The sequence below is a fragment of the Taeniopygia guttata genome, chromosome 8 (genome assembly GCF_048771995.1).
Source record: "Taeniopygia guttata chromosome 8, bTaeGut7.mat, whole genome shotgun sequence".
In the NCBI taxonomy this organism is placed as follows: Eukaryota; Metazoa; Chordata; class Aves; order Passeriformes; family Estrildidae; genus Taeniopygia; species Taeniopygia guttata.
In genome coordinates this window covers 3,671,933-3,685,496 of record NC_133033.1, presented here as the reverse complement: position 1 = coordinate 3,685,496, position 13,564 = coordinate 3,671,933, and the positions used below count along the sequence as shown (strand labels likewise).

At 45.7% G+C, this 13,564-nt stretch overlaps 1 protein-coding gene across 10 annotated transcripts in view; it reads right to left on the bottom strand.

Moving 5' to 3' along the window:
* DAB1 (DAB adaptor protein 1) overlaps positions 1-2,499 on the bottom strand; it is a 411,790-nt gene extending 409,291 nt beyond the window's left edge. For 5 of the 10 annotated variants that reach the window (XM_072932573.1, XM_072932574.1, XM_030278689.4 and 2 more), the window contains exon 1: positions 1,852-2,189. The gene's annotated coding sequence lies outside the window, so the exon portion shown is untranslated. Of the gene's footprint in view, positions 1-1,851; positions 2,193-2,212 lie in introns of those variants that run through there. The other 5 variants (XM_072932571.1, XM_072932570.1, XM_072932586.1 and 2 more) reach the window with 4 other exon arrangements.
* Between the last annotated feature and the right edge of the window lie 11,065 nt (positions 2,500-13,564).

The following is a 13,564-nucleotide window of genomic DNA, read 5'->3' as shown; positions in this document are numbered from 1 at the left end:
AAAATCATTACAGAGGCAAAATTACAGAGCAGTGAGTGCCACTCTGCAATAAGTGTCTGTCAGTCAAGCAGACATCACCCCACAGTCACCCCCAGCATTCCCATCCTCCAATCCAGAAAAAACAGTGCTGGGCATGGAGAGCTTGCTTGGAGCACTGCTTGAGTGATCAGGCCAAAGCTGTAATCAGCCAGTCAATGGCACAATAGCTTAATTCTTTATTTATTAGTCTGTCTCCCCTCTCTGGTTCAAGCAGTTTATACACTTAATTCAATTTTAAGATCTATGGGTTTGTTTACTAGAGCAAACAAAAACCAGTAATGAAGAGCTGTAGTTAAAGAAAAGTAACCAAGCTGTTTGTCTTCTGCTCAAAATTAATCTTTTAGCACCAAATATTGACATTAGAAGCTTAGTTCCATGTCTGCTTTTCACACCTGCCAAGCACACACCAGAGAATTTGGTGTGAAATCACTGAAGGATAGATGCTGACCTGTGCTTTCAGCAGGACATCCCAAAGAAACCACCTGAAATCTAGTGGGGTTCCTCAGAACAAACCTTAATCAATCAATTTGCCAACACCATCAACCTCAAGCATCTCCTCTCCCTTTTATCTCTAGTCTGACTTGCCTTCATTCTTTGCAGCACCAGAGTAAACCATACAAGAGGAGAATGATGGCATCATCTCCCACTGCACTCTGCTTGGTTAAGGAAAGGCATTAAAGCTGGAGACCTCTCTGCCAAATGAAGGGAGAAGGAAGGAAGGAAAGGGAAAAAAAAAAAACAAAACAAAAAAACCAGAAAAACCTGTTGCAAAAAAAAAAATTCATCACAAATAAAGCCTTGGGTTTGGAGCTTTGCTTCTTTAGATTTTGGGTTTAGATTTACCACTTACATGAACGTCTACAGGCAGTTTAACTCCACAATTAAAAAGGCACAATCAATTCAGCCCAGATTCCTTAAACCCAACATAATCACTTCCCACAGAACTACTGAAGTCTACTGAAAACGTAGCTGCAGCATTAGAGGGTTATTTGCTCCAAGGACCTTTTTAATATGGCTGTATTGTAATACTGCAGTGCAAGAGCCTCTCCAGCCATAAAAAGATATTTAGCTCAGAAACACAACTTGTGGGCAATGAAAAACACATTTGCTTCAATTTGCCATCATTTAATAATAGCATTATTTAACAAGATCAGTTAAAACAACCAGCCTCAGAAGACACAGCAGTGCACTTCTTCTCTTGAGACTCCGAGGGCACTGAAATGAAATTCATTCTGCAAACCAAACATGCAAAGCAACCAGCACTACTAGAAAGACCATATTCAAAAGAGAGAAAAACATTTTAGTGACTGACCAGAAAAAGAGAACCCCTTTCTATATCCACAGATATGCACATTTTACTTTGAAGCTGCTGCATATTTCACTGGCAAGGAAAATAACAGTTTTCCCTGGAAGTAACATATTTATCATTACACTTTTATTTCCATTCAAAATCAGGAACACACTGAACGTGCACACATGGGGAAGCAGCTACCGAGATCTGGGTGTATTCTGTATCGCATCACTAGTCAAACCCCATATATCCTCACATAATTATTTTTCTACAAGGTTATGCCTAGTTGGCCACTAACATCCCTGATTAATCATCTAGGCTACAAGAAGGCGTCGAGAAGAAGGTAGAAGGGCAACAAAATATTTATTCGGGCTGTAAATATTAACCCAAGAGGGGACAGCTGGTTCAAGTTGCCCCTTCCCGGCTGGCACGCAGAGGTGGATGGCGAGAAAACCCTGCTCGGGAGTCTCACACACACAGACACACACACACAGAGAAATAGAAAGGAAGCGGTGCCTCACGTTCATTCCCAGCACGGCTCGGAGATGCTCGCTAGGGCTCGAAGTTGCCCGTGGCCGGCTGTGGAAGTGTTAAATCCCCGCGCACGGCCCCGAAGCGCGGCTCCCGCTCCTGCTCCGCTCGCATCCCCGCCCGCACGTCCCAGCCGCGCTCTGCCGGCCGGCGGAGCAGGCGGCACCGCGCTGCCCGAGCATCCCTCCCCGCCTCCTCGCCGGCTCCGCCGCTCCAGCGCCTCCCTCCCGGCGGAAAAACTTTGCGTTAACTCCGCCGGGCTCCGCGGGGCGCCGGGACCCGCTCCTCGCACGGCGGCGGCGGCGGCAATGGGGCGGCTCCCCCCGCGCAGCCCCCCGCGCCTCCTCCTACCTGCAGCCGGCGCCGCTCCCGCTGATGCTCATCCTCATCCTCATCCTCCTCCTCCTCCGGCTGCGCGCCCCGGTGCTCGCTGGCTGCGGTGCGGAGCCTGCGCGGGCGGAGGCGGCTCCGCCGGTGTCCTGCGGTCCCCGCGCTACCGCATCCCCCCGTCAGCGGCAGCGGCAGCCCCCCGCCCCGCCCGGGCTGCGGGGACCCCCCTCCGGCAGCTCCAGCCCCGCACTCCTTCGCCTTCCTCCCCTGCGAGGGGACGCGGCTCCCGGCCCGCTGCCCTCCCGCTGGAAGCGCACCGGGCCCGGCAGCGCCCGTCGGCACCGCCCGGCTGCGGCTCTGCCCTGCGCCCGTCCCTCCTGCCGCACGCTGCTGAGGGAGCCCTTCCAGCCCGGGGTGGCCGCAGCGGGGCTGGGCCGGTCACCGCTCCCCCATCACGGTCACCGCGCCCCCCTTCACGGCCACCGGCCACCGCTCCCCCTCACGGCCACCGCTCCCCCCTCACAGCCACCGGCCACCGCGCCCCACTCACGGCCACCGGCCACCGCTCCCCTCTCAGGGCCACCGCTCCCCCCTCACGGCCACCGGCCACCGCTCTCCCCTCACGGCCATCGCGCCCCCCTCACGGCCACCCACCGGCCACCGCTCTCCCCTCACGGCCACCGCTCCCCCGTCACGGTCACCGGGCTGTGGGAACCGGGACACCTGAGCCCGCCCCGCCCGGCCGTGATCAGACAACAGGCGGCACCTGGGCACGTCCAGGCGCGCTGGGCAGAGGAGGTGGGTGCCTCGCATCTGGGCCCAGTGGGATGTGGTATCACCCTTCTTCCCGTGCTGCCTGTCCTTCCTTGGGATGCTGCCTGGCTATCCCACAAGAGGTTCGTTCCTGATGCTCGAAAACGGATCTTGAAGGCAGAAATACTTCTGAGTGGCAGCTTACAGCCACGGTAGATCCCGCTTGCCTTGCTGTTCACAGATGGATGTTAAGCGTTTCTCTGGCTGGCTCTGTCAATAGGTGCCTGGCCTGCTGGGCAGTGCTCAGGAAGGAGAATTACAGTCTGTGCACAGGTATATTTCTTGCTCTTCCTTGTCCACTCTTTCAGTGGGATGTCACCAAACAGCAACATTAATCCCTGGCAAGGCAGAAATGCACGCGTGAGCTCGCAAAGCACAGCAGTGAGACAGCGATTAAAGTTTCTGTCTAATTCTAGGAGATCAAGCTTGTAATAGCTAGAGAATGAGACTTAAGCTGCTTTACATATTCCTTCATATATAAGATCCTTAAGGCATCTCTGGTTATTGTCCCTCATTCAAAACTCGGTGGCTGTGGGCATGTGCCATGTGACAGGCTGTTAACCTTTTGTCACTGTGACCTGACACATTTGACTAAACCACTTTTTCTGGCCCCAATCTCTTACCTGCTCTCCTGTGTCACGTATTTATTGCAGGAGTAACAGCTCTTCCTGCTTAATGGGCTTCTTCCATGCAAACCCGGAGCTGTTTGGTAATGGCTGCCTCAGACATTTTGTTACCCTTAACTTGTGGGTGATAAAAGATGAATAAAGCTGTCAAATATCTTATTGATTATGTGATTGAGATGTTCCCTGTCTGCCCTTCTAACACTGAGTTTCTTCCATTCACTTTCTTTCCTGGGGTTTGGGTGAGGAAGGCAAGAGGAACCAGACCTCTAAAACTGCACTGAACCTGCAGTCTGCCAGCCCAGTCAGTTCCCACCCATCACATCCATGTGAGGAATACAACTCTTGGCAAAAATACCTGTCAAATCTCAGGCCCTGCATCTTTCTGGTGTTAAGTTATGGTGTCTCTGATTTCTAGACCCCAATAGTTTCCCTCATGACGTCTTCTTGTCTGATTTTGGAGAGTGGAGTTGGTAGAAGATCTGCCAGGTTCATATAACAATGAATAAAGCCTCAGTTGTGGGTTTGTGATCCCGATGCCAAATGGGATGTGAGAGATGGGGGGTTAGATTCAACTCCAGTACAGATTCCTCCCTGGTTTTAGAAAAAGTACTTGCCAAAGATTAGACAGGGCGCTCAGTTGGGTTGAAGAGCTTGCTGTTGGTACGACTGACTCCCCAGGCTTTGGAATGCTCTCAGCTCTCCTAGAAAGGGCATTAATGATGCACCAAGATCATGGATGTACAAATCCTCCTCTGCAATCCCATCCAAACAAAGAGATACAGTACGGGGGCATGCTTGCAAAAGATCACTGGAAGAAATCTCTATGCAAGTGACATTAATTTCCATCCCTTAAGCGCAGATGTGTGAGCAGAAAAGCCACATAAGTGCCCGTGAATGGGAGCACACTGGAGAGCTCCCACAGAGCTCCAGTGCCCTGAGTCAGCTGGGAAGCAGAGAGCCACAAACAGCTGGGCCAGCAAAGGAGCGAGCCCCGGGAGAGGGAGCAGGAGGCGAAGATGCTGCAGTGCACAACTGCAGCGAGGGACTGATTATCCTCATCTCAGAGCAGGCAGAGTTTGAAATGGAAATGAGGAGGAGATTTCCCTGCCACAGTACCCAGCAGCTACAGCAGACGCTGCTCTAAGACAACAGGGGAGCAGGCAGCACGCTGCGGGTACCTTTGTTTCACCATTATTCAGCTCATCTCAGAGCCCTCCTTTAATTGTTACTCAAAAAGTTTCATACAGGAATGGAGCACGAACAAAAAACGACTTCTACCTCCACATCTTGGCGTTGATACCGAGGTCTCTGTGCATGTGGAGGCTTCAGCTTGTGTACTCAAAGCAGAGCAAATTACACAAGTCTCATCCTTCTGGGCTTGGAAACAAAACACCGCCTGCTATGCCATGAGAAGGGCTCCGGAGCCAGGAATTCCAAAGGCATCTGGGCTGCAGGAAGTACACAGAATCACAGAGCCCCAGAACAGTTTGGCCTGGAAGGGACCTTGGAGATGTCCTCATTCCACCCCCTGCCATGTAGATGTCCTCATTCTCCCTAGGTCAGGTTGCTCAAAGCCCCATCAGATGTGTCTGAGAGCAGCTCAGGTCCTAGCATCTACTCAACCCGAAATTCCTATGAGGAAACCAAACCCACCTTCACTGCTGTACCTCAGTTCTCCCCCAAACCTTCGAAACTTCCAAACACAGAACCTCCAGGCGAGGATCAATGCAAACATCTCACAAACTTTTATCTCTGTCCAAAAGAGATGTTTGATTTGTCTTGTCATCATCCTTCATCTCCACTTTGTGGGTTTTTTTCCTTCTTTTTCATGACTTTAGGAAACTCCTGGCTTTCTCAGGTAGGATATGCATCTTCTGGTGGCACCTAAAAAAACCCCAAAAAAAACCAAAACAGAAACCTCAGGTCTCATTTTTAGTAATGACAGAGATACTTAATCAAATACATGCCCAGGAATACCACGAGTCTCTATGCAGAGATAAATGTCTGCATTTTATAGTGCAATGTTTTCACTTCAGCACTTCCCATCCATGGATCTCATGGAACTTCATTCAGGTGTCATTACCCCAATTTTTGTCAGACAGTGGAAGTGAAGCAGTTGCTGTTAGACCAGTGGCACAGTCTGGAGGCAGATCAGATACTTTGACCTGACTTTACATCTTTCAGATTCACACAGATACATACACAGATACCTACAGGAAGTTAAAAGGGATTTCTGAGATGCTTCACACTAAAATGCATTGCATCACTGAACATCCACAACATGCATTTAATTCCAATCTTTGAATTAATATTTAGGGGTAAACATTAGTCGGGATCTACAACCACAATATACATGTCCACACCCTTCATCCACTGAAAGAATAATTTTGTATTTTTATGCAGCAGTCACCACCAAAAAAAATAATACCGCCCTCCAAGGTAGAAGTCAAGCTAATAATAGTAATAGTAATTGCACTATTTCTTCTTTAAAATATATTCCTCCATATGATTTCTCTAGAGGAAAACATAGATGTCTTTTGATTGTTTTGTGTTTCCTTTCTAAAGCATTTGAGAGATCAAACTTGAGTAGTTTAAATATGAATTTAAAAAATAACTTAAAAATTGAGATTCACATTGCCAAATATTATGTTTGGACATATTTGTACCACTAGCAATTCTGTAGCCATTCATGCAGGAAACAAAAGCAATACATATTTTTCCAGTCACAAATAAACTCATTTCTAAGCCCAGCTATTTCCAGAGTAGAGTTTATATTCTCTTGCATAAAAGTAGAAGGATTGATGGTGGTTTGAGGGGAAGTCATACTTAAAACCGATTTAGCAATAAATTAGTGCAAAACATGCAGAATGTGTGTAGGGCTATTTGTTACAGAAATAAAAATGCTAAATTCATCCAAAATTTTGTTTGCTGTGAATTATTCACTTAGCCCTGTCAGTTCCTGATCCTTTATGAAGATTTTGAGGAAAGCAAGGAAAAAAAATAAAAACGAATCAAGCATATGCAAAGCAAAACAGCATCAAAAGTCAGAGAAGTCTCCAAGGGAGATGAACTTCAATGCCACAGTAGGGTAAACAAATGGAATTATTTACAATATAACATTATCATTTGCAACGCTATTTTATTCATTATTTAATCACACACACTGAGTCTCCCTCGCAGCCCATGGCAGACAACAGAGCCATTTTGTTCTGTCTTTCACCTCCCATGTCTGTGTGGAAATGAGAGAGTTTATCTCACATTCTGAGTTACTGCCTCCTGCCTGTTCAAAACACACTCCTTTCCCTCCAGCTGCTCAGGGGGCACACAGATCTCAAGGTTACAAAGATTTCAGGAGTTGAAAATGGGCTCAAGATCATGAATTCCCTGTAAGTGGGCCTTGCTTTCACTGGGTGTTGCTGGTTCTCTTACACTCTCACGCTGAAGACATCTCCAATATTCCAGCTAGATTGCAGGAATCTCAGGGTTTCCTTCACAATTTGCATAACCATGTGTCAATCAAGGGCTAAACTTAAGCACCTCTTCTCTTAATCCCCTAATTCACAGGGGAACAGAGGGGGACAGGAGGGGCGGCTCCATTCAGCAGTGGAAATCAGCCAAAGGAGGATACTGCCAGGATTAACCTAATCCAACTGCTACAACTATTCAATTTGGAGACTAAGGATGATAAAACCTATTTCCCCAGTCAATCAATCATTGTGATCGACTTGCAAAAAAAAAAAAAAAAACAAAAAACCAGTGAAAGTTAATGAAATCAGCAGAATTATGTCAAATGACAGCGCTGAGAAGGCCTCGTGGTAGAAACATCTCACTGTTGCTGGGAAGGGAAGTCAACAAATTACAAGAATCCTTATAATTAAGGGCTTATCAAAGTACTTTATCCCATCAAGCACTACCTTACAGATACCAGGTATTACTTTCCTTAACACTTAAGGAAATTAAGAGCATTGAGGGTGCTTGAAACATCAGAAGGAGCGAGCCAGGAGCGGAAGGTGACATACCATGGTGCATCCTAAGTGATTGAGGAGGTTACCCAGGGAAACAGGAGAAAAAAGAGCCATTGCTGGCTGAAGCTGATCCCAGGCTCTGCTGGCACTGCCAGCTCCATCTGTGAGCAAATCCCAACCACGAGACTTCTGAGCTTCCTTCCTAACTCCTTGTTCAGTAAACAGCATCCCACCACCAGCCCTAAGAGAACAATTACATGCTCCGTCTCCTTTCCTTCCTTTTGGATTGTCTCAAACAATAAAGGTGTTTGCAAACATTGTCTCATTAAAAACAAGGCCCTTCAGCTGGTGATTGCTGAAAATGAGGGTTTTGCACTGGAAGAGTGAGCAAACCTTGCTAACAAATGCAAAGCTACAGGCTGTGAAGAGCCCTCTGCCATCGCGGGGCATGTCGTACTCAGTTTGACTTCCCTTGCCAAACTCATTTGATCCTGGTTTCTGTGCAGCCTAATGAAAACAGGACTGGCTTCATTTACTGTAGGTGATTTCTTAATAGCTGCTTCACGTTCCTCTAATAACCCAGCACCACCTTCCACATCCAGGGTGTGCACAGAGCCGAGCGAGGCTTCGGCGCAGGCTCTGACACTGACAAATGCCTGGTTTTGATCACCTGAGGTGGTGGGAATCTATCACACACACATCAAAATCAAACACAACATAAGGGAAGCATTAATTAAACCATATCAAACACAGACTTGACAAGACTATGATTTAAGTATAAAACTGCCTGAAGAATTGTGATTCAATATTTTAGTTCATAACCCACTTTTTGTATCATTGTACAGAACTGAAAAAAAAAACAAAACCCAAAGCTGGAACGCTTTCCCTCCTCCACCCCCTTCATCTGTTTTATTTTATCTTTCAACTTGAGCTGGCAAGTCTGTCTCAGCATCTCCAATGAAAAAAGGTGACATAAATTGCTCAGAGAGTTGAAAGAGAAGAAAACCTTGTAAACAAGTTGCCTATTCTCATTCCCTGTCCCCCAACTCCAGAGAGAGAAACATGAGCATGCCTTGCAGAGGATGCAGTTTCTTCTCATTCAGATCCAAGTCTGAGGATTGCTCTGTGCAAAAGTTCCTGAGGTTCCTCTGAAATTTTTTTTATTATCCTAAATCACCAGACTATTCCACAAAGCTAGCAGGCACAGTTGGTTGGATCCTAAGGGAATTGTGAGAGCTGCCTTCCCAAAGGTTTCTGTGGATGATAATCTGGTCCAAACACAAATGCTTTGGACTGGTTGTCTTGAGACCCTTGTGAGATTTCTGATACTCCCTGCTCCAAGTTGGAGCTGGAAGCTGGGAGTCAATGGGGTCCCAAAATAGACCAAGGATAAAAAATCGAACAAATATTCAAATCTGACTACATTTATTTGTTATAAACAACACAACCACTCCTGCAGGCCATGGAGGAGGAGGCAGCTGTGGGCAGGGGCTGAGAGATGTATGTGGTCCAGCAGGAGGAATCTGGAGTAGTGCCCCAAATGATGCACAGGGCCAGCACTCTGTGAGCACACAGCACCTCCTGTGCTAATTGAAGTCCTTTCCAGCCTATCTGCCATCCTTTAATGTCAGAAAGGCTTATGAGAATATTGAAAAGGCCATTCTGGCCTGACATTTGACACTAGTGGAGGTCAGGGATGCAACCCCCAAGTCAGAGCCTGTTGGGAGGGCAACTCCAACTTTCCTCTAATACCTTGCAATTTCCTTTTTTTTTCTTGGCTCTAGGTATGCCCTCTTTCTCCCTCTTAATTTCAGGCTAGACTCTTTTGGGGATTTCTTTTTCACACTTCTGTGTACACAACCCTCCTCTCTTTGCTTATGTGGCCTCATACATAAGAAAGAGAAATAATGTCTTTTTTTATCAGTGGGAACTCCTCACTTCTGATAAACATAGCTACTCTATCTCACATCTCCATTCATGTATCACTGGCATCCAAAACCCCCTATCAGCAGAGTGCTGGCACGGTGAAAAGATGATCTTAAACAAGAATAAGATGCCAAGTTTTCCCCTAAAGTGGTAAGAACCTTCCCTGCAAACTGCAGTGCTTGCTACAAGCATGAAGCAGGCCACAGCCTGCAGTAACCACAGCCTGAGACCTTTCCAATTCCTCAGTTTATGATGAATTTACTAGCAAATGATCTTCAACATACTTGGCTGAGACTGGGGAGGGAATTTCATTCACAGCAAGGCTATTACTACTACTACTACTACTACTACTACTATTATTATTATTATTATTATTATTATTATTATTATTAAGCTGGATACACCTGAAGGAGCACCAATGTCACACCATTGCTCCCATACATCCCTTCTCCTTTTTTGCCATCTGTTTCTGGAGTTGTCACTCACAGCAGTTTCTCCATTCTCCATTATTGTCCTCAAGTTGCTTCTGCACACCCAGTTTAATTTCACATTTGCAGCCTCATGTTACCCAGCATGCAAGTTAATGGAGTTGGTGTGTGTCATTTATCTTACTCTTCCCTGCCTCCAAAATGTGTACTTTTGAAAATCTGATACATCCATTACTCTTTCTGACAGATCCTTGGTACAGCTTGAAAATACTCCAGCAGACTTATCTGCATTGGCCACATTGATTTATCAGATTAATTTAACTTCTTTGAGGAGGCTTTCAGTAATAATCAGCTCTATTGTGTTCACAAAAGTAACTCAAAATGTAGAAACGTTAATTAAGATCTCGAGTTCTGATTTGGCTTATTGTTAAGATAAGGGCAGCTCTGAAATTCAGTTCTGTTTGGCTTCCAGGAGCCTGCAGAAGTTCAGAGGTCCCAGAAGCAGCAGAATATCTCAAACTCTCTTCTTTTCAAAATGTGCAGCTTGCTCAGAGCTCTCCCCTCTGTCTTTCCTACATTATTGTAAGGGCAGAGCAACATGGCAGTGAAAACATTAATAAGATAAAACACAAGTGACAGAATGGAGATGAAGGCTTCCAAAATGCACAGACAGATGAGACAAAACATACAGATAAAATCAAACCAGGAGATACTAGAAATGATGCAGATCATTCCATGAAAACTACACAAATTGCATTAAAACCTATATAACATTTAATTTTTCAAAGTTGCCCTGTTATTCTCAGTTAGTTCTGCCATCTCTAGATGCCTGATGTCTCCCTGATTTCCAGGTTAAAATTGGGATTGCTTTCCCAGGGATTGTCCCAGTGCAAGTTGTGTTTGCAAAACTCACTCCAAATCTCTGTAGATCTTGTCCTTTCCAGGAATTTCCAGCCCCCAAAGGGGAGCAAGGGTTTGGATACTCTACTTGTTGCTATGGCAGCTACTAAAACTGCTGCTCACAAGAATTTTTGAATTGCTCTCTGTATTCAAACCTGCTTTGAAATCAGGTTAAAAATCAGCAGTTTCAGCTCTATTAAAGAGCCAATTATTGATTGCTTTAAGTTTTCCAAAATAAAAAAAAAAAGAAAAAAATTTATTTAACATCCCCTTTGTGTTAAAACTAGATCACATGCAGTCTATAAAGATTTTTCAGTTAGAGATTTGAAGTAGCCCTTATAAAAATTTAAATTATTTCTATCATTAAATTAGAATGCACTTTTTCTCTTTATAGTTTTAGAAGTGAGCAGCTGTCATAAATGTGAACCCTAGTTAGAGACAAGCTGCATGTCAAGCAAAACATTCAAATAATGGTATGAAAATCGGTTTCTAATAATTGTATTTGTGGGCTGGAAGAGTTGTTCCCATGGCATGGAGTGCTGGACCACCAGGAGCATTTGTCACAGCCACAGGTGACGATGGCTCTGAACAAGGCTTTGGATATACAGAGACATCCCTACTTTTACTGATGCATCTCTGAAACAATTCCATGCCCACATTAATGTATTCATTTCATTATTTTGGCTGATAACTAAAAAAGAAACACTGAAATGGGTGTATTGTGGGAATCCAGGGCTTCCCTCTGGCTGCCCTGGCAGGTCTGGGACCCTGGCAGGGGTCAGGAACCCCCCTGGACAGAGCCCCCAGAGACACTGTCTGTGATCTCTGCCCATGGAAAAGAGTTTTCAATCTTACAGGATGAATTACCAGCTCTGAGTGTTTGATATAAGTAATAATTAAGTGTGGCATGGATGCAAAAGTAAAATTTTAGGATTCTAGATTAGGGGTTCAAAGGGGCCAAGATGGAGGAAATTGTGTGTGCCTTGTCCTTTTTCTCCTTCTTTATGCCCTCCATGTTTCACTGTAGTGTTGGCATTTTTCTGTTGGTTTAGGCTGGGGACACACTGTCCAACGTAGGTGACAGATATTGGCACGTTATTGTAAATCCAGCACAGGTAGTTTGTAGTATTTAATGTTTGTAACATCCCACTGAGGGCAGAGCCCCACACGCTGCCCTGCAGGACAGAGCTGCGGCAGGGCAGCAGAACATGTTAGAGATAAACAGAATAAACAACCTTGAAACCAGCACAGAGGAATTATGGCTTCTTCTTTGGCAGTGGGGCAGAAAGACAGAGACTTTCTACAATCTCAGGATCATCAATACCTCAGGTTCTGACAGTGTATCAGCCCAGATGGACAGGCTGTCTGTCCAGGATCCTGCCCACTTCAGCCAGGACCAACCCTGCAGTTTGAAGATCCAGATGGGAAGGGAATGGTTGATGCTGGAATAAAACCTGGAGAGACTGAGATGAGCATGCACTAAAGAGCTTTCCCCTACAGCTGCAGAGGAGATACAGCAGAGGGCATGGAACAAAGGCTGTGATGTTCAAGGAGCAGCTTTGCTTTGCGTTATTCTCAGAGGTTTTTGTCTGAATTAATAAACAATGCCCTGAGGGAAGAGGTTAGAGGAGACTTTGGCAGGATGTTAGCCCTTCCTGAGCTGGGGAGACAAGCCAGCAGCCATGCAGCAGTTATGGAATAATCTGCCCACAGGGAAGCTTCTTCTTAGCTCTCATTAGTTAGAGGTGGGGCTTTACCCTCAAGCATAAAGCACAAATCTAGGAACTTTAAAAGCATTAGTAATAAGAAATCCACTATTAGCATTGTTTCAGCTCCTTTTAATTGACCATAATGCAAATATATTTAAAATGTTTAAAGGATACTTGAGTGGGATTCCAGAAAACAGTCCTCTGTGCTGCTATCATGTTTTGATCTATTACAATGCCTGAAGAAAATTAGCTCACATCTTAAATAATTCATGCATTTATTGGGTCAGAGGCTCTTTCAGACCTGATGCTCTGCCAATAGAAATGGCAGAGATACAAATGACAAATCAGACAGGAGCATTATCCATAAAGTTTGAAAGCTGGATCTAATCCCAGCCTTTTTGAAGGGAAACGTGATCTGAGGAGAAGCTGTTTTCTGGCTTTCTCCTTGTGAGACAATGAAGGTTTTCCCAACACTGCCTTCAGGTCCCATTAGTTCTCGGCAGAGACAGAGCTCAGGGTAGTAATAACAAAGAGATCACTGAAGTTACCTGGATACAAGCAAGAGTTTAGGCCAGCCACAGTTTTTGAGCAGCACAGTAACCAGCCAGCCCTGGCTTCTAGAGCCATGGACAGGCTGGGATCCACATGCTGAAGGTGGGAATGCTGCTCCACCTTTATTAAACCAGCCCAGCAACCCAGCTGCACCCAGAGCTGGATGCTGTTGCCCTGATTTTTAAAAGGAGAAGTGGCAATTTCATCCTGCTCACTATATATTGTGAGGTCAAAAATAAAATTTGCTCTTTTTCTTTTGATCTTACCAAGCTTCTGTGCACTCATTTCATTCCAATAGTGACAGTATGCTACTCTCCAAGTGGGGTCCCACCAGAGCAGAGTGGAGGGGCAGAGCCCCCACCCTGGACCTTTCCACACCCCTTGGGTGCAGCCCAGGACACAAATGCCACCATGATGTACCCCAGGAAGAGCACAGCATGCCAGGTAAAATCCT